The 5,512-nt window shown below is 34.7% G+C and overlaps 1 long non-coding RNA gene across 1 annotated transcript in view; it reads right to left on the bottom strand.

The window, feature by feature from the left end:
* LOC107583155 (uncharacterized) overlaps positions 1-5,512 on the bottom strand; it is an 8,114-nt gene continuing 2,602 nt past the window's right edge. Inside the window, exon 3 of the long non-coding RNA XR_001609015.1 lies at positions 1-75. This is a non-coding gene — a long non-coding RNA (uncharacterized lncRNA). The remainder of the gene's footprint in view (positions 76-5,512) is intronic.

Below are 5,512 nucleotides of genomic sequence, written 5' to 3' on the forward strand. Positions count from 1 at the left end.
ATGAGCCAGCCTGAGTGGTTAGCTGTTCAGGCCTCTCTAGTGTGAGCAGCTTATCAATTTCAGACATGTTTTCCCCTGCTGAAAACCCCCCCGCTAAAACCAGCATGAGTTGAAAGTAGCTTTTAGCTGGTCTCCCAGTGTTGATAAACTAATTTTCAGGGGAAGTTGCTAAAGGAAGGTTGATTTGTTGCTAAAAGTTGCTAAATGACATTGTGATGTCATTGCGTGATGACGTCGTTACGTAATCACGACGCAAAATTGCCAAATCTCAGCAAAAACATATATATATATATTTTATATATGTTAATTTAGATTTGTTCGTAACAATATAATATTAAAATATAAATAACTATTTTTAAATCCACTGAATTATCGAAAACAATTAAAGTTTTATACTTTAAAGCAGTTTATTAGTAGTTAGTTAGTTAGGATGCTGCACTCTAAGAAAAGTAAAAAATAATGCACTGTGTTAATATAAAGGAATTTTCTGGATTGATTTTTCCATAGGTTTTTGTACCTGCATTTTTAATTACGCATTGTATTTTGTGTTTTCGGGTTACAATGGATAACGGATAATGTTCTGGAAAATTACTAGCACCATTTTTCTGCATATTTTTCCTACAGTGTACTAACTCATCAACAATCGCAGATACAAGCTGCTAACAAAGTGTCTCATAAATGAAAAATAACTATTCAATTATTATTATTATTACTACTATTAAACTAAACAATTGCAAATAGCAACTAAATTAATTCCTGTAACGTGTGTACTGCTAGGCATCTTTGGTTTCCTCTTTTTGTGTAATTGAAATGGTAAATTGTTCCTTTTTATCGCTTTTTATCGAGTCACTTATCAAAAGTTGCTACAGAAAGGTTCTTCAGATGTTAAAGGTTCTTTATGGAACCATTTAGACAAAAAGGTTCTTCTATGGCATCGTGAAGCACCTTTATTTTTAAGAGTGTAGTCTGAAAAGTTACTAAATTTAGCAACAAAATTGCTAAGTTGGCAACACTGTGGTCTCCTAGCCTGGCCAAGCTGGTTTTAGCTGGTTAGCCAGCTGGTCTCCCAGCCTGACCAGCTAAAGAAGTGGCCAAACCCCCTCTAAAACCAGCCTGCTGACCAGCTAAAACCAGCCAACCAGCTCAAGCTGGTTTTAGCAGTTTTCTGTTTGTTTTTTTCAGCAGGGTTCCAATTTATTCACCAAGAACTGAGTGTTTACTTTTTTTATGGGTGTCCTAAATAAGAGTGTTAGCCTTTTACAGCCATTATTACAATCATGTGTCTCTTTGTCCATCAGGTCTATTATGAGATCATATCAAAAGAAAGCCCTGATTATGACGCATGATGTCCAGAAGACCACAGCTGACTCACACTTACTACACTTATGTATCGGATCTGCAGTGGACTTTTTCTTTTCTGAAGAACACTCCTTGTACAGTGATTCACATCCAGCATCTTTTCAAATCATTTCAGAATACAATGAACATCAGTTTTTTAATCACGGTTAGCAGTTTCAAATGAGCAAAAACAAACAAATTCACTCTCCTCGCCACATATTTGTTCCTTTTATGTGTGTTTAGATGTGTCTCTAGGGAGACCAACCTGTGGCGGGTACCATAAACCTTTATATTTTAGTTCAATACGTTTATTTTAGAGTCTATTAACTGGCAGAGCTTTTCCTCCTTTTGCGTCATTTAACATTATTGTCACCTTTGGTGGATATCGCAGTTCCACACAGCTGTCCGTTTCTCACCTCTACTGAGCATATATGCTTGCCGCATTTCCAAAGGAACTAAAGATACGCTCTGCCTGCGTGTCACTCTCATTGTAAAATTGACATTCAAGATGTATTTTCCATCCAAGATGTAGATGAGTTTGTTTTATCATTGGAACAGGTATGGAGAAATGTAGCATTACATCACTTGCTCACCAATGGATCCTCTGCAGTGAATGGGTGCCGTCAGAATGGAAGTCCAAACAGCTGATAAAAACATCACAATAATCCACAAGTAATCCACACCGCTCCAGTCCATCAGTTAACGTCTTGTGAAGTGAAAAGCTGCATGTTTGTAAGAAACAAATCCATCATTATCCATCATCATTTAACTTTAAACCTTTGCTTCTGGCCAAAATACGAGTCCTCTATCCATCATAATAAAAAAAAACACTTTCATGTGGTTATGCTGCTCTTGCCCTTTAGCACACAGATAAATAATTTAGACATTCATTTGTACCAAATTAGTCTGGCTCCAATTTGATTAGGTTGGCTTGATTAGGTTATACTGTACACAGGGTCAAGAAAAGACTCTTGTATGAATCGTAACATAATCAGCTGTATAATTTCGTTAGCCGTGAGATATGACAGTTTAAGTAAAGAATCTCTGTGTAAACTGCAGCACTTTATGCAATATGATGACAAACAATATAGACACTTTTGACTTTCTTGCTCTCAAATCATCTATAGTACCTTTTGACTATTTAAAAGTAGTTATGGTTATGGTTCCTTTTTTACTATTTAGAAGTATGATGCAAAACCCTGTGTCTCTGTGGAGCTGTAAAAGCATTGTTTGCTTGAGCATCCTGACCACAGCAACACTGGCTCAACCACTAGGCGGGACTACCAGTTTTTTTCTGACCAATAGCAGATAGGGGAAGTGTTCAGTTTGTTTGAAAATCATCATATATTTTGCACAAACTGCAATTATTGTTAATTCATAATTTATAAATAATTTTATTTATTTAAAAATTAAATTGACATGCTGCTCATATGGTACATTAAGAGATTGAATATTGTTTTATGTTGTTAAATTTAATGTAATGTAAATCTAATGTCAAATAGATCGATAGATAGATGTTTTTTTAACGATTTTCTACATAAATATTTTAAATGTAAATATTTATTTTTGTATTTTATATTTAAATACTTTGTTTTAATTTTAGGGTTTTGTTGGTAAGATATATATTCGTTGTTAAGTTTGATTTAACTTCAATGTCATAACATGTATGTCAAGTATGATATGTTTTTATGATGATTTAAAAAAAATTACATTTAAATATTTTTATTTATATATTTTTTTATTAAATTTTTTTGTGGTTAATTTTAATGTATTTATTTTTAATGAAAATTGGTATAATGATGTCTTTTCCTCATATTCTTTCAGCAGAGAAATAACATAATGCTTAAAGAATTATGAAAAACACATTTTTATCCAAAAATGAAAAATCACCAAATGTAACGCTTAAAGGGTTAGTTCACCCAAAAATGAAAATTAGGCTGTGTTTTACTCACCCCGAGTCATCCTAGGTGTATATGACTTTCTACTTTCAGACGAATCCAGTCGGAGTTATATTAAAAATTGTCCTGGCTAATTTTCATTTTTGAGTGAACTAACCCTTTAAAAGTTGAATGCAAGTGTATTTAAAATTTCTTCTATTGACAGTTCAGGCATCAAATTTTGAAGATACTTTGATGCCGATAATAAGGGACATTTTTTGGACATAAATGGCCATACACTTTCTTCTTTTAGGAGACCTCATGACGACGATGTCAGGTCACACTAGCACACAGAGTCAGAGCTCTTCTCACACACTCCTGCAATAACAAGCTAAAGCCTGCTGACTTTTAGTGCTTTTAGAGCAATCTCCACCGACGCTGCCATCAAAGGAAATAGGACACATCACAAAATATAAATGATTAGGTCTGTTATAAGGCAGGATGAGGCTTTAGATCAGGAGGGCTGGGTGAATGTATCATCCCATTGTCAAAGGAGAAAAACAGCACAGGAACACAGGTGACGTCTCTAAGAACACGGTGGGAGACACTGACTCAAAGCTCCATTTCACTCTGCTTCCCAGAAGTGTGCATCTTTGCGGAAGCTACATAACACCGTATTAGCATTTCAATGGTAGATTGGTGACAATCCTTGTGTGGAAGCGATTTGAATAATGGAGTGGGATTAGGGATTTGACATATGTATTGAAAAACTGGATTTCGCCTCAGTGGATGCTCATGATTTCTGGTGTGAAGAAACAGGCAGATGTGACTTTAAGGATACCTGAGGAGAACTCAAACAAACTGTCTTGCACATAGCAGGTTTCCTTCAGATTTAGCACAAAGTTATGGTATAAAATGACTAAAAAAGAGGCAAAGTGTTAAAGTTTCACACACATTTTTCACTGTAAAATATTATAAAAACGTTACCGGAAAAAAAAATTAACAGTTAACAGTAAGTTCCTGTACTATATACAGGAAAAACTGTAAAAGATCTAGCCAGAAATTGTATGTAATTTTACAGTAAAATGCTGTTAAAAAATTGCAGTAAAAAATAACAAATCAACATACAATTGTAACCAGATATTCCCAGAATTCCCTGCATGACACTCCACATTTGAAAGCATTTTGTTTGAATGATAATGCTTCTTAATAGTTTTTGTTATGTTCACTAGGGTTTTATGTTAATTAATGTGTTTTGCATTATTTAAGTGTTGTATGTTACCATTATGGCGTTTAGTGTTTGAGTGAATGACTCTGTGCATCTTCTGTATTTTAGTACATACTTCCGCTTGAGGAAAAGCTACATGTGATGAACTTTGATTCTTCATGTGGCCTTCTCTTGTACCACCTGCATTATTATGGTGGTTGTCGGTATATCTTTAAGGTATAAAACAGATTTTAGAAGCAGTCTGCATTGTTGAATTTATTGGTTTACATTCACATTTTCTTGTTTGCAAATTACAGTTTTATACTGTAATATTTACAGTTTGTTCTGTAAATGTGTTTACAGTTTTTCTGTATTTTTCACACAATTATTCTGGCAGCCATAGCTGCCAAAATTATTTTTCAAAAACAACAGATTTTTTTTACAGTGCATGACAAGCTGAAAATTTATCTTTTAGACTCTTTACTCATCCAATATTCATGATTAAATAGATTTAAAGGGGGTTGCTAAAAAGAACATTATTTTGTGTATTTGGTGTAATGAAATGTGTTTATGCGGTTTAAGGTTAAAAAAACACATTATTTTCCACATACTGTACATTATTGTTTCTCCTCTATGCCCCGCCTTTTTGAAACGCGTCGATTTTTACAAAGCTCATCGGTCTGAAAAGCAAAGTGTGCTCTGATTGGCCAGCTATCCAGTGCGTTGTGATTGGCCGAATACCTCAAGCGTGTGACGAAAATGTTACGCCCCTCACATACTGTGATGCCCTGTCCGGCCGGAGCGACGAGACAAAAACATTAAAACCCATTATAAACAAGGCATTTGTTGCATCCAGTGGTGACATAATTACAAATTATAATGACTTATACTTTCTTTTTATGCGTTGCATTGCATCGCGCCGCGTAAACATAAAACCATATCTGCATTTGTGAGCGGAGAAATGACAAACAACAAGCGCTACTCTACACTGCTCAAAACACGCGTTTGAATCGTCAGTGGCAAATTCTTTAAATATAAAAAACGTAATTACAGGCTGTGAGTCAGAACAGCCGGCATTGTAGTCTACTCT

The sequence above is a fragment of the Sinocyclocheilus grahami genome, unplaced genomic scaffold (genome assembly GCF_001515645.1).
Source record: "Sinocyclocheilus grahami isolate Dianchi unplaced genomic scaffold, SAMN03320097.WGS_v1.1 scaffold50.1, whole genome shotgun sequence".
Classification (NCBI taxonomy): Eukaryota; Metazoa; Chordata; class Actinopteri; order Cypriniformes; family Cyprinidae; genus Sinocyclocheilus; species Sinocyclocheilus grahami.